General features: G+C 35.6%; 1 long non-coding RNA gene across 1 annotated transcript in view; it reads left to right on the top strand.

The window, feature by feature from the left end:
• Window positions 1-24,057, top strand: part of LOC123480131 (uncharacterized) — a 136,232-nt gene that overhangs the window by 644 nt on the left and 111,531 nt on the right. The window lies entirely within an intron of this gene.

Here is a 24,057-nt window from a genome sequence, read left to right as displayed (position 1 = left end):
CCTCCTCTGTGAGAGTATACACAGAAAGAGAGATTAAATGCCTGATTTATTTAGCAAAGAACACAAAAACTTAGCTGAAGCAAGGTAGCCACATAAAGCAGGGGCAGAACATGTCTCAAAGTAGCTTTTCTTGGATCCCCCAAGTTTCCCAAAATAACATACATGATTGCCAATGACATATGCAAAAGATTAAGTCTATCTGGATCTCAGAAACTTCTGGATCTCAGAAACTTGTATATTATCATTTGGGAAGGACTTACACAGACTATATGACTATATAAGAAATATTTATAGACAGATTCTTCCTGGTTCTTGACCCTGATTTTGCTGAAACAATTTCAACACAACCTCACCTCTTCTGTATCTAGGGTAAAGGATGGGATGTGTGTATCAGGAAAGGGTGAATAGAGCTGATTAAGACCCTAGGGATACACTCATACTCCTTTTTTTTCTTGGCAAAAATCCCCTTTTGTTGCTTAAGTCAGCTTGAGCAAATGTATGGTTTGGAACCAAAAACATCTTAACTAGTACATTAATAAGCCATCAACTAGTGCTTCTGCTCCTTCTATTTAAAAGATGAACAAACAGATATGGGGAGGTATATAATTTGTTCAAAAACTAACTTTAGAAGCCATATAATTTTACTATATATCTAGTACTCTTTGTCCATGCCATATGGTTTAGAGAGGGTAGGCTGAAACCATGCTCTTTAAGGATGTAGTTTGTAAATATATATGGAACTTACCTTAAAAATATTATTATGTTAACATCTAAAAATATCCTTAAACTGTTTTCCTAAAATGGGTACTCTTTGATTTCATTCATAAGCACATGGTGCAAGAAGTTTAAATTACGGATTTGCTACCATCTAAGGTAGGTAGTTTTGTTCTGTTCAAAGCTCTATGCAGAGTCCCCTGAGTAGACTCGAGGAAAAATGAAGAATACAGAGTGGAAAGTATGGCTAGGTCAGCCAAAAATCCATCCTCATTATTAAAGAAATAATTTAAACTGTGAGCTCGTCTGATAAGGATTGGTGTATCTTCATTCAATAGTCTTTGTTTTAAGGGATACCATACCAGCTTCTCTTTTTATTTTTCATATCATAGACCAAAACCTCAAGGGAAAAACATTGTCAATTTAATATTTATCCACTTGAGGGTGCTATAAGATCATGTGGGTATCAAATTTTCTACTGTTTACCAGAAAACCTACTGCCAACTAAACAAGGATTCAAGGGTTCAACTAAACCTATCATATAGAGTCATATTAAGATAATTGTGTCTCTAACACCTCTATTGTTTTTAGTTACCTGTAAAATGTTTTGAGGTTATTATTTTAATATAAATCAGTTCATTTTCATTGTTTAGGATTGATTAGCTCAGTAATTTTGAATTACTTTTTCCAAGAGGGAAGATCACTGATTTCAGTTCTAATTGAGGCTAGTTAATGCCGAACAGACCTAGAGGTGAACACTGCAAAACCTTAGGGCAAAGCATGTGTGGGGTTGTTGGTACATTTACATCATAATCTATGTACGATGTGCAATGTACCTGACACCCCCAGAGATGCGCAATGCTTTACTATACGCTCTGGCCACCTGCAGTGCTATTCTCAGCCAGCCATTTTCCCCATGTTTTTCTTTGTTTAAATAAAGGACTTGGAAATAGAAGGAAGATATTTTGGAACAAATCCATTATGATCATTGAAAAATACAGTTAAAAGGTATGTGTGATGCTGACATGGAATATAGGTCAGTGTGCTTATTTCAAGTACTTTGTCATGTCTGCTTAGAAAGTATAAACATACATGCTTCTCAGATTCCCATTTTGTGGCATGTCGCAGAATACTATTGTCAGGGAACATGTCAACATTATAACCAAGAAAAATTGACAGTTTAATTGATGCTAAATAAATAGTTTTCTTGTCACTACATTCTGGACTGGTTTGATACTCATTTTTAATGTAATTTGGACATTTTCTTTGAAAAAAGATTGATTATCTTTTTTTTATTAAACAGTATCTTTTTAATTTTATTGATGACGACAGAACCAAAGGAGAATTTCAGAGACCATAAATGTATTATTTGTTTAGTATATATAGCCCTTCTCCATTGGCAAATCCAGCAAATCTGGGTAAAGATTGAACTTTGATCCTGTTTGCTTTAGGTATGACATTTGATTAATGGTAGACAGAGAGTTGTCAAATTTCCAAATGCAATTGATTTAATGAATTAATTTATTCAGCAAATATTTGTTGAGGGTTAGGGATTTGTTTCAGATGTCAGGGATAAAATAGTAAAAAAAAATACACCAAGATTATTGCCTTCAGGAACCTTACATTCTGGTGGAGGGATACAGACTTGAGCAATAAACATAGTAAGTAAATGACATAGTATATTAAAAGGTGATAATCCTATAGAAAAAGAGACAAATCTGGGTAAAGGGTATTAGAAGTACAGAAGTTGGGTGTAGTAGTTTTAAAATAGAATGCTCAGGGAAGATCTTGTTGAGAAGATGCCATGTGAGCAAAAACTTGAAGGGGATGAAGGAATTAATCATTCAGCCTATTTGGGAGAAAAGGGTTCCTGGCAGAGGAAAGAGTCAGTACAGAGATCCTAAGGCAGAAAGGTACTTGATGTATTGAGGAACAGTAAGGAAGACTGTAGCAGGAACAGAGTAAGCAAAGAAGTGCAGGGTTTGTAGGCTATTGGGACTTGGCTTTTACTCTTTTTTTTTTTCTTTTTTTTTGCACCCCACTTCCCTTCCACATTCCCCATCCCCCAAATTTAGTTCATGTCCATGGGTTGTACATATTAAGTTCTTCGGCTTCTCTGTTTCCTATACTATTTTTAACCTCCCTGCTCCATCTATTTTATGACTAACAATTATGCTTCTTATTCCCTGTACCTACCCCTCCATTCTTCCCCTCCCCCTCCCCACTAAAAACACTCCACGTGATCTCCATTTCTCTGGTTCTATTCCTGTTCTAGTTGATTGCTTAGTTTTTGTTTTTGTTTTTTAGGTTTAGTTGTTGATAGTTATGAGTTTATTGTCATTTTACTGTTCATAGTTTTTGATCTTCTATTTCTTAGATAAGTCCCTTTAACATTTCATATAATAAGGGTTTGGTAATGATGAACTCTTTTAACTTGACCTGATCTGGGAAGCACTTTATCTGTCCTTCCATTCTAAATGATAGCTTTGTTGGATAGAGTAATCTTGGATGTAGGTCCTTGCCTCTCATGACTTGGAATACTTCTTTCCAGCCCCTCCTTGCCTGCAAAGTTTCTTTTGAGAAATCAGTTGACAGTCTTATGGGAATTCCTTTGTAGGTAACTATCTCCTTTTCTCTTGCTCTTTTAAGATTCTCTCTTTACCTTTATCTTGGGTGAGTTAATTATGATGTGCATTGGTTTGTTCCTCCTTGGGTCCCTTTTTTTGGGGACTCCCTGGGCTTCCTGGACTTCCTGGAAGTCTATTTTATTCACCAGATTGGGGAAGTTTTCCTTCATTATTTCTTCAAGTAAGTTTTCAATTTCTTGCTCTTGTTCTTCTCCTGGCACACTTATGATCCAGATGTTAGAGCACTTAAAGCTGTCCCATAGGTTCCTAAGCCTTTCCTTATTTTTTTGAATTCTTGTTTCTTCATTCTGTTCCGATTGGATGTTTATTTCTTCCTTCTGCTCCAAATCATTGATTTGAGTCCCAGTTTCCTTCCCTTCACTGTTGGTTCCCTGTATATTTTACTTTATTTCAGTTTGGGTAGCCTTCATTTCTTCCTTCATTTTGTGACTGAGTTCAATCAGTTCTGTGACCATCCTGATTACCAGTGTTTTGAATTCTGCGTCAGATAGGTTGTCTGTCTCCTCATTGCTTTGCTCTTTTTCTGGAGTTTTGATCTGTTCTTTCATTTGGCCCATATTTTGTCTTGGTGCACCTGTTATGTTGTAAGGGGGCAGAGCTTTAGGAATTCACCAGGGTGGGACAACCCTTTTTGCTGCATTTTGTCACTGTCTGTGGGGGAGGGAGTCAGAGAGGGAACAATGCCGCTTGCTTGCTCCACTCTAGCCCCGCTTTCCAAAGAACTGTCCTGTGAGAGTGGGAGTTTCTCCCGCTCCACAACCCCCGCAGTATTGTACAGCTGGTTTTGAGCCTTTAGTTTCCCATTCAGCCAGCCCCGCCTTGCCTGCGCAGTGTGCCACCTTGCCGGGTCCTCTCTGCTTGGCTACCAGTCTCACATCTCCTGTCTCCGCCCCATCTACTGGTCTGGGTGAATATTTCTTTAACTCTTCGGTTTCAGAGTTCCATGCAGTTTGATTTTCTGTCACTCCTTGTCGTTTATTGATTTTAAATTGGTTGTTATCCTTTTGGTTGTGCGAGGAAGCAAAGTGTTTCTACCTATGACTCCATCTTGGCCAGAACTCCGTGTATCAGTTGGAACTTGGCTTTTACTTAGTGAGACAGGAGTCACTTCAGGATTTTATATGTATAAAAGTCTGTCCGGAGAAAGTCCAGCCGTTGTTAATATAATGAGAACTGTTTGTGCAACATCGATGTAATCTGGCAGCCAAGGAGAGTGGACTGGAATTCACTTGTGTGAACAATGACAACTTCACTGTACTAGTCAGTGGGTATGGTAGATGTCATTGAGTGAGCATGTGTACTGTGTGGCTGTCACATTCAAAATGACCGAGTAGAGCAACAAATCTGCATCAAGTTTTTGTTAAACTTGAAAATTCTTTCACAGAAACTATTTCAATGATTCAGAGGGCTGCAGCTATGGGCAACCGGTGACTGGCAACTTCATTATGACAACGTGCCTGCTCATATGTCATGTCTCATGCAGATTTTTGGTGAGACATCCTATCACCCAAGTGACTCAGCTTCCCTATAGCCCATATTTGGTACCCTGCAACTTCTGACTTTTCCAAAAACTGAAATCATCTTTGAAAGGGAAGAGATTTCAGACTGTTGATGAAATTCAGGAAAATACAAAAGGGCAGCTGATGGCGATTGGAAGAATTGTGTGATGTCCCCAGATGCCTACTTTGAAGGGGACTGAGGTGTCATTGTCCTACGTACAATGTTTCTTGTATCTTGTATCATCTTCAATAAATGTCTCTTTTTCATAGTACATGGCTGGATACTTTCTGGACAGACCTCAAATGACCTCCTTTACCCTTTAGCTTTCCCCCTCCCTCTGATAACCACCATACCATTGCCTGTGTATATATATACACAGACATATATACATGTATAAATATATATAGACATATATATAAAGAGGTTTATATTAAGAAATTGGCTCGTGATTATGGAGGCAGGCAAGTCCAAAATCTGCAGGGTGGGCTGGCCAGCTGTTAACCCAAGAAGAGCTGATGCCCTACTTGAAGTCTGAAGGCCATCAGGCTAGAAACCCAGGAAGAGCTGATTTTGCAGTTCAAATTTGAAGGCTATCTGCTGGCAGAATTCCTTCTTGCTCCATGGAGATTGTTCTATTGTTCCATTCAGGCCTTCAGGCGATTGAATGAGGCGCACCCACATTGTGGCAGGCATTCTGCTTTACTCAATATCCACCAATTTAAATGTGAGTCTCACCCAAACACACCCTTACGAAAACATCCAGAATGATGTTTGACTGCATATCTGGGTGCCCAGCCAAGTTGACACATAAAATTAACCATCACAATTATGTTGTACTTTAATGCCACATTTTAAGACCATGAAGCTTATTTGGAGCAGTATAACCCATGATAGAAAAGCAGCTAGAAACCATGTTATATGAAGAACAACTGAAGGGACTGGGCCTGTTCAGAAATTCTTCATCGTTCAATCTACTGGGTTCCACACTTGTCCATACCAACTGTCTTTCTGAGTTGAATCATCACTTTTTTTTTATATCAGAGTTGTAATGTAATTGTAGACATTTCATTGTCTTTTGGGTTGAAATTGCTTTAATTTCAGTTATTAATGGAATTTCTAAGCTTGTAATGCTTTTTCCTCTGCTATCTTCAAGATGTAGACCTTAAAGAGATTTCTTATCTACCATGGTGATTTCTAAAAAACAAATTCCATGTTGGACACTGTAAAAAGTTATCTCCCATTTTGCATGAGCCATTGATACCAGATGACTTTTTGAGCTTTAAAACAATACTCCAAAACCCTAGCAGCCTAGGGCTTTGCTGTTAGCCATTGCATTTCCATTTCTGGGCCATATTTCAACTTCTTCTCCAATAATAACAACAAAACCAAACATCGTCATGTTAGAAAAGATTTTTTATTTTTGATTTTGTTGCTATTTTTCTGTGACAATTAGACCTTTCATTGGCTGATGATCCAGAATTTATTGTGTTTGTTTTCATTGTCATGATGGTGACTAGATGGATATGAAAATTGTAATTAATTCATTTGCTTGTTTATTGAATATCCATTTGTGCTAAGCACCTGTAGGTGCTGGGAGTCCAGTGATGAACAAGCCTTATGAACAACCTAATTGAAAAAAGGTAGCATGAATGGTTATTGTTGATATGTTGTTTTCATCATGATGAATCTTCCTTAATTCTATACCTATGGACTTAGGTATGAAAGAAAAGTGGATTGTTTTTATAGGTTTTATCAGTTCCACAGATAAGAGAACTAGTACTCTTGTTAAAATGTAAAGATTTAGAGAAGACTAAAATTCACCATAGTATAATATAATTTAACAATCAAATACCTTCTCTTTGATTGTCTCTGTACAATTAAAATTTTTCAAGCCTCTGCCACTGTCTCTTCTTTCTGGCCAAATTAAGGATAACTCATTTTTCTGAACAAAAGAGTCCCTCCCTGTAGGACCCTTGGAATTAGTATCATAGAACTGAATCAATGAAATGCTTACATCATTTCCTTGGACATTTGTTTTATGGAATATTTTGAATTGACATAATCCAGTGTTCATGGACAGAATTGAATTGTAAGTGTTCTTATGATAGATGAGATCAAACAATAATATTTTTAATGTAAGAAATATTAAGTGGATTGATAGCATATTGCTGCTGACATTTGCTAGGAAATCTCGGTATTTACTATTTACCTATATATATTTTTTCAAACATTGATGCCTTACCTTGTCTTAGAACTCATATATGAGGCTTTCTGGTGTGCCTGTCCATTTAGGTTGCATGCCCTTTAAATTTTCCTGAAACTCTCTCATAAATGTTTCTTTTAGTTTCTCCTAAGTTCCATGAAAGACCCATGTTCACCTGGGGCATATGACATACTTTTTTTCTAAGTCTAGCCTTACCACATCTGAGCTCAAGTCTTGGAGGAAACCATGAAAATTCTATTAGATCTTCCTCACTTGAGCCTCTCTTTGCCCTCTTGTAGTGCATTATGTTTTTTTTTTTTTAAGGTCATTCAGTGTGCAAACCCGAGCTCCCTATTTTGTCTTTGACTGTGGGTTCCTATATTATTAAAGTCTGAAACTTTTCAATTTTATTAGAAAAGAGAAGTTAATCCCTTCTTTGTTCTCCAGAAAGTTGCTTTTCTTTTGTTCTCTAATAAGTCATTTTTAGATCACATCTTCTTTTCTTCCATTAAGTTCTCTTTTGTCTTACTTTGTGAATCAGTCTTCTAGCCCTATCTCTCATTGCATCTAGAGTATAGTCATTACAGTAGTAATAAAATTCGACTCTACAATCTAGCTTATATATCTGTGGAAATTGGGGATAAGGTATGACAGTATGATTTATGAATTATTAATTTTTTTCTGGCCCAAATGATTAAATGATGAACTTCTCAGTTGGGCACATGAGAAGGATACTCATTATTTTATGGGTTGTCAATAATGGTAGAAATGGAGAAAATCAAATGCCTTGACTCTTATAGCTATGACTGATTAAACTGGTGCTTTACTAACCCTTCCATAATAAACATCCCTGGCCTCCACTAAAAAACTGGACAAAATATATGAAACAAATATTTTCAGACATTTTACACCAGGTGATGGAGGGCTGGAGTGTCTGAGAGAAGGAAATTAAGCTAGATATGTCCCACAATTGCCTAGTTTTTTTGCTGAGCAGTGGTACACAGAGGTGGAATCCAGACAGAGCATGGTTGCCTCACTGAGCCAAGAAGACAGATATGAGAGTTCAGGGAGGGTTAAGCAACTGGAATTTATGGAGAAGACCAAAGAAGAAGGAGCTAAACAGGAAAAACAACTCCATAATTTGAATAGATGACCCTTTGGGTATTTTACGGACTACTCAGCTGTACATGTGTAGGGTGAGACTCTACAGGCCAGATAAAGACCAACTATGGGGAAGCTGTATGCTGAACAACCGTCAGAGTTTTACCAGGTTGGGAAATGTTTGAATTATGACCAACTAGGATGTAAAGGCCTATTGACACTGAGGGAATTCAAAGAGGCTCCCCAAAAGTCTATATTTATAGTTTTAGTCCTTAAAAGGAAGGCTAAAACTAGCCCTTGAGTGAAGTCCATTGTAGACTCACCTTAACAAAGTTGAAAAAGAAGCTTCAAAATGATCAAGTTAATCTCCAAGTAAATTAATTGCCTGCCAGAACAAACCTTAATTCCTTTTAATGAAACACATGAAAATCACTCAACAATAAAATTCACTGTGTAATATCCATAAAAAATTACTAGATGTACAAAGGAGTATGAATATGTGACCCATAGTGAGGTGAAAAATCCATGAATAGAAACCTAAAAATGTTAGAGATGATGGGCTTAACAGACAAGGACTTTTAAAGCAGCTATTATAAATATGTATAAAGATTTAGAGTGAGAAAAGAAATAAAGGCAAGTAAAGAGAACTTCAGCATTTTCTATGTAGATTTCTCCCTTGGAATTAATTCTGCAGCAAGTATGGGAAGAGGAGAGAGTGGTGGTAAATCCCTTTTCCTTCTCTTCCTCTGGTGGGTTGCTCTCTGTGAATCAGCCTTTCTCTCTGGGACTTTGGTGGGCTTTCTGAGGTTCACTACACCATAGCAACTGGGGAGCAAAGGGGCAGAGTGTGGAGGGCTGGTATGGCATAACAAATGCCTGCTAACATCCCTAGGACCTTTGTGGTCCAACAGGTATATATAAAAAATCAGTGAATATTTATTTCCCTGTGTCCACAAGAACAAAGGGGCCCAGAATGTAGGTGAGAAAGAAAGGTTAAGCAGACTTGCAGGAAGTTTATGTCTTTCAGCAGGGTCAGAAGACCACTGAGTAAGATAGGGGAAGATCAGAAGAGGATGCTGCCGCATCTCAGTAGATTATCAACACAGTGGGGAAACATGGTCTCCAAGGATACCAGTTTCTAAAAATGAAACCACTTAAAACTCAATGTGGACAACCCTTCTGTTTGGATGTCATAATGTCATTGGTTAAGTCCCCCAGCTCAACAACAACCAGGGAAGAGGACAAAGGGAAAGCAATCAAATAGTACAGAGTTTTCATTTTGGTACATCTCCATTTGTTTCTAGTTGATCAAGCTAAAAGAAAATGATTTACTGCTCTTCAATTGCTGTACTAAACACCTGGCTTTACATTTATTACTGGATAATTTTGAAGATGTGTTCATTTCTCTAGAGGAGTAAACATGAAGCCAGACTACAAATCTATGAAAAACTAATGTGCTTTGTGTAGGTAAGCAATTTAATAACTAATAAGTAGGTACATAATTGAGAGGAAAGGTAAAGAAGCACAGTAGACAGCTAAAAATAAGTGTTTTTCTGTATCATTGTAGAAAAGATGTGATGATTAAGTACTTGTATTCTTTATTTTGCCTTATCAGCAGATACACAGCTGCAATAAAAAAAAAAAAAAAAACCTCCATTTACCCTATCAATGTGAGCTGAGAGAACTGAATCCTATCTCTACCCTAAATAGGATGATTTAAGGGGAATACACATTTAGAGTCAGCCTTAATAGTCCCTTGCTATTCACATGGTAAAATTCACTATTACCTTATCATACTCATCACACTATAATTTCTCTGTTATGTAGGCTTTCATTTCTTCAAGGTTTTAAAATGCTGTCTAGTTTTCGGTCACTTGAACTTTGTTGGTTCTCAGTTCCTAAAATAATCTGGGCCTTTTCAGCTTTAAACTTCTGTGACAATGTTATTTTGGGTTTCAAAGCCCATTATGTTGGGAAGAATATTTCCTTTTCAGAGTAAGATACCCCAAAGTCTAATTTTCTCATTAATATCAAATTGACTCATTAACATGAGCATATCCTCCTATGACAATAGTTTGGAAGGAAAATTAAACTGACAACTGTAACAGAAATAGCTTCTCTTATTTTAGGAATTAGCAACCTGAAAAAGAGCGCTTATGTTGTGTTTAGTGCTTATATTTCTATGAAGCTAATATAAATGCTTAATAATACAACAAATCAAATTATTCATATGGGGAAGTTTTATATAAGTTTTATGTACATACTTACATAGCTATCAATATGCACACATAAATAAATGTGTCATGGCCTTTTTGCATAAAATTTGGAAATTAAAACAAAGGCAGAATTTGTTACCATGTCTTTTTTTAACATTACTTGGTCAGCCCACACTGGTAGATTTCATAAATTCCTGAACATCCTGATAATTGGAGCTGAGAAGTGAATTGAATTATCAAATAGGCCTTAGTAGTCATTTGTTGTCTTTTGGCTGCCTAGCATTTATTTTTCCTAATTTTGGTAACAATAGATATTGTTATCTATTTTTCCCTTTCTCTGTCATTGGGCTTTGTGTGGCCTAAACTACTGAGTCTAAGGATAGGCATATATTTAGTACAGGCCAATTATCACATTTTATTCATCTGATTAAATCGATTGGTTTAGAAATGAACAGATGACTTGTTTTGTCCAGGGAGAGTCAAACCCAGTAACTGAATAAACTATTGAAAGGACTTTGTATTTTTAACTTTACTTTTTAGTTTATTTTATTATTCTTTTACTATTTTTTTCTGGACTTCAACCTGAAACTGCTATTACATACCCCTGCCACTTTGAATGAAGTGTAAATGGAAGAGACTAGAGCTGAGAGATGGAAAGATACTGAATCTCAATGACATCCTTTGAGATGATGCTGGGGGTAGGGGTGAAGCTGGGCCTGAAGATAGAAGTACCCCTAGAGTTTTCAGATATATATGTCAATAAATTCCCCTGTTTGATTATACAAGCTTGAGTAAGATTTTCTGTCACCTGCAGCAAAAGAACACTATATTGGGTATTTTCCATTTGCTCTCCAGAGTCACTCTTTACTGTTCTCTAATCACGCTGTACCCCAGGGGACTGACCTATCTGGACTGCATCATAGAAATTGTTTTCCCTCTGGCTTTTGGTTGTGTTCAGCAGTTGGAAATCTGTTCCCAGAGTGAAGTCAGGGCATTTATTTCCTAGGCATTCTCCCTGGTAGGTAATATTAGGGTGGCTGTTCCCAACCCTGCCCAGAGGCTTTAGGTCCTGTCAAGTGCCCTTCTCTCTCTAGGTGTGAGTAGCCATCTCTCAGTGGGTATATGCCATCATATGTAGGGGAGTAATACATCCCCACAGTGCTCTCTCTGGGAAATAACATTATTCCTAACTGATTTCCTGTAACGCTTTCTACCCATTTTTAGTCTCTCTATTAAATTCTCAATTATCTAGTTTGAGTGAGCCATCCTTCCTGCCAGGACCCGAATAATACATACTTCATTCATTTTGAAGACCAAAATGAAAATGCAGTAGTTTTAAAAGACATAATCACGTTTTCAATTTGAATAATTAATTGCTTGATACTGAATGCTCAATTAGTATCAACACAGGACTTTGGATTTTTTACAATAAATGGATTAAATTTTTTAAAATTACATTTATTGTGGTGACATTGGTTAATAAAGTTATATAGGTTTCAAGTGTATAAATCTATGATACATCATCTGTATATTGCATTGTGTGCCCACCACCCAAAGTCAAAACATGTACGAGGCCTGTCTGGAAAAAGTCCAACCATTATTAATACAGCAAGAATGGTTTGTATGACATTGATGTAACCTGGCAGCCCTGGAGAGTGGACTGGAATGTGCATGTGTGAACAATGATGACTTCACTGTACTAGTCAGTGGGAGCAGTAGACACTGTTGAATGAACATGTGTACGGTGTGGCTGTCACATTCAAAATGACTGAGCAAGTAGAGCAATGAATCTGCATTGAATTTTGCATTAAGCTTGAACATTGCTCCACAGAAACTATTTGGATGATTCAGAAGGCCATAGCTATGTGCAACTGGTGATTGGCAGCTTCATCATGACAACATGCCTGCTCATGCATCACTTCTTGTGCAGAGTTTTTTGGCAAAAACTATATTGTTGCAAATAGCAGTATTTAATCTTCTCTTACGGCTGAGTAGTATTCCATTATATATATGCAGCACATCTTCTTTATCAGTTATCTATTGAAGGACACTTTGGTTGTTTCCATGTCTTAGCCACTGTGGATGTTGCTGCAATGTCCATAGGGGTGCATATATCTTTGTGAATAAATGTTCTAAAAATTTTCAGGTAGATATCAGAAGAGGGGGTGCTGGGTTATTTGGTTACTCTATTCTTAATTTTTTGAGAAACCTCCTAAAGACTCCACAAAAAAACTATTAGAAACAATAAACAAATACAAAATCAATGTACAAAATTTCATTGCATTTCTATATGTTAACAATGAAATTTCAGAAAAAGCAATGGAAAACAATTTCTTTTGCAATTGCAACAAAAAGAATAAAATACCTAAGAATAAACTTAACAAAGGATGTGAAGGATCTTTACACTGAAAACTATAAAGCATTAAAAGATAAAAAAACCCACAAAGAGATGGAAAGATATTCTATGTTCATGAACTGGAAGAATCAACATGGCTTAAAATGGCCATATTAACCAAATAAATATACAGATATAATGCAATCCCCATCAAAATCCCAATGGCATTTTTTAAAAAGAAATAGAACAACAACAACAAAATCATCAGATTTGAATAGAGCCACGAAAGACCCAAAATAGCCAAACAATTCTGAGAAAAAGAGAATGAAGCTGGAGGTACCATACTCTCTGAATTCAAATCATATTACAGAATGACAATAATTAAACATAGTATGGTAGCGGCAGAAAAAGAGACCCATAGAACAATGGAGCAGAACTGAGAGCCCAGAAACAAACTCACACATACACGGGCAAATAATTTTTGACAAAGGAGCTAAAAACATACAGTGGAGAAAAGAAAACCTTTTCAATAAATGGTGCTGGGAAAATTGGAAAGCCACATGACAAAGAATGAAATTAGACTATTGTTTGGCCTCATATACAAAAATTAACTAAAAATGGATCAAAGACCTAAATAATAAGACCTGAAACAATAAATTACATAGAAGAAAACATAGCTACTAAACTTATGGATCTTGGTCTTACAGAGGATTTTATGAATTTGACCCCAAAGGCAAAGGAAGTAAAGGCAAAAATAAATGAATGGGACTATGTCAAACTGAAAAGTTTCTGCACAGTAAAAGAAATTGCCAAGAAACAAAAGGCAATGAACCAAATGGAAGAAGATATTTGCAAACAACAGCTCCCACAAGGGGTTAATATCTAAAATGTATTAAAAAACTCATACAACTCAACACCAAAAAAACCAAACAATCCAATTAAAAGTGGCCATAGGATCTGAACATAACTTCTCCAAAGAAAACACACAAATGACCAACATATATGAAAAGATGCTGAACTTCACTAGCTATTAGGGAACTGCAGATCTAAACTACAATGAGATTCCACGTCACACCTGTTAAAATGACCATTATCAACAACACAAGTAATAACTGTGTTGGAGAGGTTGTGGAGAAAAAAGGAACTCTCATTCACTGCTGGTGGGAATGTAAACTGGTACAGACACTATGGAAAACAATATGAAGATTCCTCCAAAAAATTAAGAATAGAGTTACCATATGACCCAGTAGGGTATATGCCTGAAAAATTTGAAATGCATGGAGTTTTAATAGGTAATTGGTGAAGGTAACTGGGGGCTGTTGGCATCTGTATAAACTGGTACTTATTTCAAAATTTTGGATTCCTTTTTAGTGTATTGTTCCCAGAAACTACCTTTTAATGGAACCATGGTAGAATCCTTTCTTGCTATCCATAGTAGCTCTATATAAGCATCACAATGTTCTCACAAATTTACATTTTCACTTCTCCAGGTAGTAGAAAGAGAGCTACTTTGATTTCTGAAAGTAAATTAATAAAGAAATAATCTGGAAATGTGTGTAAATTAAATGAGAGCAATATATATTCAAGTAAAGCATTCATTTATTCAGTGAATTTACCTTCTATGATGACTTGCTCAAAACTTTCTTTCATACCATTTATGTTAAAAGGTTTTTCTATGCAAATTAACAAAATTAACATAATTGTAGATTTATGTTAAAAATAATTAAGGGAATACACTTTCCATAGGTTTTTATATACTGCTTGGGGACACAGCTGCAAATGCTCTAATTTCAAATTTATTCACTGGATCAATTTCTGAAGAACTAAATGAGTATCATATCGTTACTCTGATTATTTTAAGTTATAAGATTACTTTACTATAATTTGTCATTCAAATTTTTTACCATATTAACCTTTTCCTCAATTAGTCTGAATGTTGAGCACTAATAAGTTTTTTAAATGATATAATATTTTGAAAATTAACTATAATGAACATATGTAATAGATTAACAATAGGTGGATATTCAATATTAGCCTGAGAATATGGAATATATTTAATATTTAAGATGAGGCAAGATACTATTTATACTTTAAGTTGAGAACACATTACTAAATCAATCAAGTTATTTCCTCACCTGTGTTTTTCACTTACAGCACAATTTATACATTGAAAAACAGTTCAAAATAATATTAAAGATATGGTTGTCATATTGTTTGAGCCATAATGTATATTGATGGTAATAATGGAACAAAATATTTTAAATTGTTCCTGACTGAAGGGAAAAAAAAATCTAAGCCATAAGGTTGCTATGAGTATCATGTTATATGTGTAGCATACATTCTCTCCATCTCTTTCAACAGCAAAATGGTTTAAAAACTATGTGCTAGTCTTCAGAAAAATCTAAGAGATTTAAGAAAATATGTGTTATAATAATAGTTAATATTACCCAAGAGTTCTGTAACATGAATTATTGTTTCATTATACTAGACACTTATGTTGATTAAAAAGTACAATAAGGTATGATTCTCACTTAAGGAGATTGTAGTTTAAGTTCATAGAAGTGAGCTATCAACATGAGTCAGTATACGAAACCATGACATCTCAGAGGGTGGGAATGCTGAAGACTGTTAGATGAAGGAAGACTGTAATCGGGGCTTTAGACCTTGCTACATCACATGCTGGTTATGTGGCCTTGGCTAAATATACTGAGGCAAGGTTTTCAAAATAAAGATAGTTACTTACCTAACCACCCCACAAAAATCACTGGGAAGATATCTCATACCCTCAACTTTTCCCCACTAAATTCTTCTTTTTTTCTTCAGTGTCCTCTGATGTATTTTCTAGAATTTCATTCTCAGTCATCCTACCTTTTCAGTTCTATAAAGGCTCCCAAAGAATCTGCCTGCATGCACCAAAGGCCTGTTAAACCCACATGTCTGAAAACTGAACTGATAATCAGATTCATTAAACAGAATATGTTTGAGATGACAGCAGAGTATCCAGGTATAATTTTCACACCTAGGAAATATATGGTCATTTTTTATTAAAAAAAAAAACATTCTAGTATCAACCTGCTAGAACATTAGAGGGAGAAGGAATGGAAAGTCCAGGCAAAGTCTATGAAGATCTGAGTTCAGGAAATGAAATCTGAGTTCGGGCCCTGAGTTCAGGGCCTACTATCCATGCCCACTCTAAAGCAATATGTATATAAGAAAAGGATAGGCAAATCCCTCCCCCACTTGTCTCCCTGTTATCACCACTCTCTATGTTTTGGAACATAGAAGCATTGGGATAATCTGATCTTTAGAGGCTTGCTAAAATTTCCTTATGAAACCACTTTAGTCTTGTGGTTTTTGTGAGCTTGTGTTTTGGTAAACTATCTCTATTCTATGGAAATTTGTTTGTTTAGTTCAGAATTATTCTATATTTATTCTATATTCTATATATTTATATTCTACAAATACAGAATAAATATATTTCATCTAGACTTTACATTTTATTCTCACTGAGTTGTGCCTGGTAATCTCATTATTTTAAAAAAATTTTTCTGTATTTTTATGGTTGTTGTTATGATTTCTTATTGCGTATATTTGTGCTTCTTTCTTTCTTTCTTCCTTTCTTCTTTTTAATTTAATCTTTATTGTATTTTTTCCATTACCATTTAGTCCCCTTATATGCTCCTCCCCCCCAGTGATTACTATACTGTTGTCTATGTCCAGGGGTCCTTTTTTTTTTTTTTTTGGCTCAATCCTTCTACCCCTCCCCTCCCCTCTCCCACAAGCCATTATCCTGTCTTCAATCTATAAGTCTGTCTCCATTTTGCTTGTTAGTTTAGTTCATTAGATTCCACATATGAGTGAAATCACATGGCATTTGTCTTTCTTTGACCAGCTTATTTCACTTAGCATAATGTTCTCTAGGTCCATCCATACGGTCACAAAGGGTAAAGAAAGCCCACTTTCTTTTCTTCTTTTTTATGGCTGAGTAGTATTCCATTGTGTAAATGTCCCATAATTGTTTATCCATTCATCTACTGATAAACACTTGAGCTGCTTCCATATTTTGGTGATTGTGAATAACGCAGCAGTGAACATAGGGGTGCTTATATTTTTTCAAATTAGAGTTTTGGGTTTCTTCACTTATATTCCCAGAAGTGGAATCGCTGGGTCAAAAGGCAGATCCATTTTTAATTTTTTGAAGTTTCCATGCCAACTGCTTTCCACAGTAGCTCAACCAGTCTGTCGTCCCACCAACAGTGCAAAAGGTTCCCCTTCCTCCATATCCTCGTCAACACTTGTTTGTTGATGTATTGATGATAGCCATTCTGACAGGTGTGAGATGATAGATATCTCATTGTGGTTTTAATTTTCATTTCTCTGATGATTAGTGATGTTGAGCATCTTTTCATGTCTATTGGCCATCTGAATGTCCTCTTTGGAGAAGTGTGTATTCAGGTCCTTTGCCCATTTTTTGTTTGGGGTTTTTTCTTTTGGTGTTGAATTTTTAGGTATTTTATAAATTTTGGATATTAACCCCTTATCAAATGTATCAGTGAATATGTTCCCCCATTCTGTGAGTTATCTTTTTATTTTCTTGATGATGTCCTTTGCTCTGGAAAAACATTTTAGTGTGATGTAGTCCCATTTATTTTTTTTCTTTTGTTCCCCTTTCCTGAGGAGATATATTCAATAAAATATTGCTATGAACAATGTCTGAGATTTTGCTGCCTATGTTTCCTTCTAGGATTTTTATGGTTTCAGGTCTAACATTTAAGTCTTTGATCCATTTTGAATGTATTCTTCTGTGTTGTGTAAGAAGCTGGTTTAGTTTCATTTTTTCTGCATGTGTCTGTCCAATTTTCCCAACACCATTTATTGAGTAAACTATCTTTAGTCCATTGTATATGCTTGCTTCCTCTGTCCCACATTAATTGACTATAAAGGTGTGGGTTTATTTCTGGGCTTTCTGTTCTGTTCCATTGATCTATATGTCTGTTTTTATGCCAGGATCATGCAGTTTTGATAACTATGGCCTTATAGTATAGTTTGATATTAGGTAGGATGATTCTTCCAACTTTGTTCTTCTTTCTCAGGATTGCTATTGCTATGTGAGGCCTTTTGAGGTTATGTATGAATTTTTGAAATATTTGTTTTAGTTCTGTGAAATATGTCATTGGTATCTTGCTAGGAAATACATTTAATCTATAGATTGCTTTGGATAGTATGGACATTTTAATGATGTTAATTCTTCCTATCCATGACATGGTATGTGCTTCCACTTATTTGTATTTTCTTTTATTTCTTTCTTCAGTGTCTTATAATATTCTGAGTACAGGTCTTTTGCATCCTTGGTTAGGTTTTTTCCTAGGTCTTTTATTCTTTTTGAGCAAATGTGAATGGGATTCTTTTCTTAATTACTCTTTCTGTAAGTTCATTATTGATGTATATAAATGCAACTGATAGCCCTGGCTTGTGTGGCTCAGTTGGTTGAGTGCTGGCCTGCAAACTGAAAGGTCGCCGGTTCAATTCCCAGTCAGGGTACATGCCTTGGTTGTGAGCCAGGTCCCCATTTGGGGGCATGTGAGAGGCAACTGATGGATGTTTCTCTTGCACATCAATGTTTCTCTCCCTCTTTCTCCTTCCCTTCCCCTTTCTCTAAAAATAAATGCATAAAATCTTTAAGAAATAATTTAAAAATTCAACTGATTGCTGGATATTAATTTTGTATCATGATACTTTGCTGAATTCATTTATCATTCCTAGTAATTTCTTGGAATCTTTGGGATTTTCTATGTACAGTATCATGCCATCTTCAAATAATGACAGCTTAATTTTTCCTTTCCAGTATGGATGCTTTTTATTTCTTCTTCTTGTCTGACCTCTGTGGCTAGGTATGTGGCTAGGACAACTGTACTATGATGAATAAAAGAGGTGAAAGTGGACATCCTTGTCTTGTTTCTGATCATAAGGGGAACGCTTGTAGTTTTTACTTGTTGAATACGATGCTCGCAGTGGGTTTGTCATATATGGCCTTTATTATGTTTAGATATGTTCCATATAATCCCATTTTGCTGAGAGATTTTATCATAAATGGGTGCTGGATTTTATCAAAAGTTTTTTCTGCATCTATTGACAGGATTATGTGGTTTTTATCCTTCATTTTGTTTGTGTGGCGAATCACATTTATTGATTTGCGAATGTTGTATCAACATTGCATTCCCAGAATAAATCCCACTTGATCATGGTGTGTGATCTTTTCGACACATTGCTGTATTTGGTTTGTGAATATTTTGTTGAGGATTATAGTGTCTATGTTCATCAGAGATATTGGCCTATAATTTTCTTTCTTTGTAGTGTCTTTATTTTGTTTTGGAATTATGATAATGCTGGCCTTGTAAAATTAATTTGGGAGCCTTCCCTCCTCTTGAATTTTATGAAATAGTTTGAGAAGGAGAGGTGTTAGTTCTTTTCTGAATGTTTGGTAAAATTCCCCTGTGAAACCATCTGGTCCAGAGCTTTTGTTTATTGGGAGTTTCTGATTTCTGCTTCAATTTTACTAGGAGTAATCTGCCTATCCAGGTTCTCTGATTCTTCCTGATTTAGTTTTGGAAGATTGTATGTTTCTAGGAATTTATCCATTTCATCCACATTGTCTAGTTTGTTGGCATATAGTTGTTGGTAATATTTTCTTACAGTCCTTTGTATTTCTTGGTGTCAGTTGTTATTTCTCCTCTTTCATTTCTGATTTTATTTATTTGGATCCTGTCTGTTTTTCTTGATGAGTCTGGTTAAAGGTTTGTCAACCTTGTTTATCTTTTCAGAGAACCAGCTTTTGGGTTCATTGATCTGTTGTATCATTTTTTTAGATTCTGTTTTGTTTATTTCTGCTTTGATATTTATTATTTCCTTCTACTCACTTTGGGTTTTATTTGTTTTTTTCAAGTTCTTTAAGTGTGAGTTAGATTGTTTATTTGAGCTTTTTCTTGTTTTTTGAGATAGGCCTGTAATGCTATGAATTTCTCTCATAGGATTGTTTTCTCAGTTTCCACAGATTTTGGATTGTTGTGTCCTTATTTTCATTTATTTCAAGATATCTTTTGATTTTTTCCTTGGTCTTGTTTTTGACTCATTCATTGTTTAATAACATGTTATTTAGCTTCCATGTCTTTGCATATTTTTCGGTGTTATTCTTGTGAGTTATTCCTAGTTTCATAGCATTGGGGTCAGAGAATATGCTTGGTATGATTTCAGTCTTCTTGAATTTGTTGAGACTTGTTTCGTGTCCTAAAATGTGGTCTATTCTAGCAAATGTTCCATGTGTACTTGAAAAGTTGTATGTTCTGCTTCTTTGGGGTGAAATGCTCTGAAAGTATCAATTAAATCCATTTGATCTAGTGTGTTGATTAAAGCCTCTGTCTCCTTTTTGATTTTCTGTCTGGAAGATCTAACTATTGAAGTCAATGGTGTGTTAAAATCCCTGACTATGACTGTATTTCTGTTGATCTCTCCCTTTATGTCAATCAATAGTTGCTTCATTACTTAGGTGCTCCTCTGTTGGGTGCATAAATTTTACTAGGATTATATCTTCTTGTTGGATTGTTCCCTTTATCATTATATAAAGGGAATTTTTATATATAAAGTGTCCTTCTTTGTCTCTTACTATATCTTTGGTTTTCATGTCTATTTTATCAGATAAGTACTGCTACCCCAGCTTTATTTTTCTTTTCCATTTGCATTAAATATCTTTTCTACCTTTACTTTTAGTCTTTCTGTATCTTTCAATCTGAGATGGGTCTCTTGGAGGTATCTTGTATATGGGTCTTGTTTTCTTATCTATTTAGCTACCCTATGTCTTTTGGTTGGAGCATTTAAGCCTTTTACATTTAAGGTGACTATTGATAGATACATATGTAGTGTCATTTTATTGTTAGACTATTTTCCTGTTTTTTCTTTCTCTTTTTCTTGTTCTTCTTAAAGCAAACCCTTCAAAATTTGTTGTAGTACTGGTTTGGTGTTAACAAACTCCTTTAGCTCTTTCTTGTCTGGGAAGCTCCTTCTTTCTCCTTTGTTTTTAAATGTTAACCCTGTAGGGTAAAGTAGCTTTGGTTGTAGGTCCCTGCTTTTCATCACCTTGAATATTTCACACCACTTCCCTCTGGCATGAAATATTTCTGTAGAGTAATCAGATGACAGTCTAATTGGTGTTCCCTTGTAGGTAACTACCTGCTTTTCTCTTAAGGCCTTTAGGTTTCTCTCCTTGTCTTTAAGCCTTGTCATTTTAATTATCATGTGTCTCGGTGTAGGCCTCTTTGGGTCCAACTTGTTCTGGACTCTCTGAACTTCCTGAACTTGTGTGTCTTTTTCCTTCACCAGATTAGGGGATTTTGGGGTCATTATTTCTTCAAATAGGTTCTCGATCCCTTGCTTGTTCTCTTCTCTTTCTGGTATTCTCACGGTGTGAATGTTGTTATGCTTCATGTAGTCCCCAGGATTTCTTAAGATCTTATTTTTTTAATTATTATTTCTTTTTCTGTTGTGCCTTTTTTTCCTTTTCTGTTTTTTTTTTTTCCTACCTTGTTTTACAACTTACTGGTGCAATCCTCTGCTTCATCTAACCTACTGTTTATTCCCTCCCACGTAGTCTTTATTTCAGATATTGCCTTTATTTCTGACTGGCCCCTTTTTTATGGTTTCTATGTCTTTTATCATGCTGTTGAGTGTCTTTATAATCATTACTCTGAAATCTCTATCTGATAAATTACTTGCATTTGTTTCATCTAGCTCTTCTTCTGGAGAATTATCTTGTTCTTTCATTTCAGGTCTGTTTCTTTGTCTGTTCCCATTTTGGCTGCTTCTTTGTATTTGTTTCTATGTATTAGATAGATCACAAAGATTCTGGTGCAGACCTTTGTCACACTGTGCTCATGACTGGCCCTGGTCAACCTGTTTGGAGCCACCAGCGATCCAAAGCTTGTGACTCCCTCTGTTAGGCCTGTTTGTGTGTAGAAAGAACCAGGCTGTACACCAAGGCCAGCCTTTATCAGCACCAGGCCCTGGGGAGGGTCAGCTGTAGTCTCATAGAGAGTCAGAGACAGAGAGCAGTCTCAGAGATCAAGTTTAGTTTTCAAGCTAATGAATGATATAGCCTCCAGCTGTAATCAGAAGCCTGGCTTAAGCTCCACAGGATGAGTCAGAGTAATTCCTGCAGGTGGAGCTATTGCTTCTCTTCAGTAAGGAGTGCTCTGCCTGAGAAAGGTGGCTTCTACAATATTAGGACTGACTCAGTACAGGAATCCTGCCAGCTATTCCTCCAGTTCTCTCCCCAGAGCCACCAACCCCAGACTATCCTCAAGCATCTCTAGTCCACTTTGCCTTCCCTTTGAGCAGCCCAGGGTAAGCGGCTGAAAATGAAACTTTGTGGTTTGGCCCTTTAAGAGGTTCTCTGAGCCTCCAGCTGTCACTCCCCGGCAGACAGAAATCCTGCTGCTTTTCACATCTGGATGTTATCTGGGTTCTTTTCATGCCCTGGTGCTGAAGGCTAGGGAGCCCAACTTGGGGTTTTGAAGCCATCCTTCTCAGGGGAACCCCCCCCACGCACTGAAATGTCCCTCTGGAACTTCAGCTTCTGCCCATGGGAGCCCAGCCAGCTCTTTCTCACCTCTGTACTCCCTACCAATCTTGTTGTGGTGAAATGGTTTCTTTTCTTTGTCCTTGGTTTTGACGCTTCTCTCCAGCTAGTGTTGAGTTAGTTATTCAGTATGATTTCTCTACAAGTTAGTTGTAATTCCATATTGGTCCTGGGAGGAAGTTTGTGTAGCACTTCTGTGCTTCTTTCTTGTTTTGCTTGATTACCTGGTGGATTCTCTATTTTGTTGATTTTTTCCCAAAGAGTCAGAATTTTATTTATTTATTCTACTTTTTTTCTGTTTATAACTCACTATTCTTGCCATTATTTTAATATATCCTTCTTTCTGTGTTGTATTCTTTTTTAATTGCTCTCAATTTAAATGTTATATTAGTCATGATGAATTGATATCTTTGTCATATTAAATAAATCCTATTTGAGAACATGGGATATATTTCTAATAATTCAAGTGGATATATATTTATTTTTATTCTTTAATTCTTTGTAACTGTGTTAGGCTATGGCTGCTTCTCTTATCTTTGTTTTAATTGTATCTCATTGATTCTGATATATATATTTTTTATTATCGTTACTTTTAGAAATGAGAAATTTCAGTTCCACTTTGATAGAGTTATTTAACTTTAGACAGGCCTATTTATGTTTTGATTTTGTTATTAATTTATATGTTTTAATATGAGAAAATAATTTTCCTATCATTTCTACTTTATAAAGCTCATTGATATTCTTGGGATCATAATATATGGTCTATCTTCATGAATGTTTATGTGCTATTAGAAAGAAGATATATTTTCTATTTTTGGATGCAAAGTCAAAATATATTTACAAATTTATTTTTTTGGATATGTTGTTTAGGACCTCCATATCTTTATTTTTTATATACTTGACCTGTCTTGGACTGACAGTGGCATATTAAAATTGCATATTATTTTGTGATTCTAGTTATTTCTCCTTGCATATCTTATAGTTTCTGCTTTATAAAGTGATTGTTATGAAATTTGGTGCATACATATTCAACATTATTTTATTTCCATTGTGATTCATGGTCTTTTGCATAATGTCATGTCATTTATTACCTTCTTTAATGCTTCAGGTATTGAATTCTGACTTGTTAGATGTTACAATCACAACTCCTACCTTCTTTTTGTTTGCATTTATTTTTGGTATACCTTTGCCCATCTCTTTCTATTTAAACTTTTTGAATAATTTGTTTTAGGGGTTTCTCTTATATAGTATAAAGTTGGGTTTTGCTCTGTAAACTAAAGTATCTTTTTCTTTTAATGCATGTGTTAAGTCCATTTGAATTCATCAGTATCTTTGATAGTTTTGATCTCTGTCAAGTATACATATATATCATGTTTCCTTTGTCCTTTTTTCAACATGCATATATTTTTTGCATTTAGGAAGGTATTTTTTGTTCTAGTGGTTACCTTTATACTAATTCTACCAATTTTTAAAAATATAATGCCCTTAGTGCCACTGTTTCTTACTTACATGTCTGTTTAGGTCATGAGTTTCAGATGATATCCTTTGATTCTCACCTAATGCCTGTGTTGGTAGATGCATAGATGGCTTGTAATTTAGTCTTACTTTTTGACATAATTTTGTTTTTTTTTCAATTTCTTCCATTGTTTGGTTAACTACATATTCACATCTTATTCATTTCTAGACTGAGTTTTAAAATCTTTTATGCCCGT

Source organism: Desmodus rotundus, chromosome 2 (genome assembly GCF_022682495.2).
Source record: "Desmodus rotundus isolate HL8 chromosome 2, HLdesRot8A.1, whole genome shotgun sequence".
In the NCBI taxonomy this organism is placed as follows: Eukaryota; Metazoa; Chordata; class Mammalia; order Chiroptera; family Phyllostomidae; genus Desmodus; species Desmodus rotundus.
Note: the sequence above shows the minus strand (reverse complement) of the source record. Positions and strands in the feature narration are given on the sequence as shown.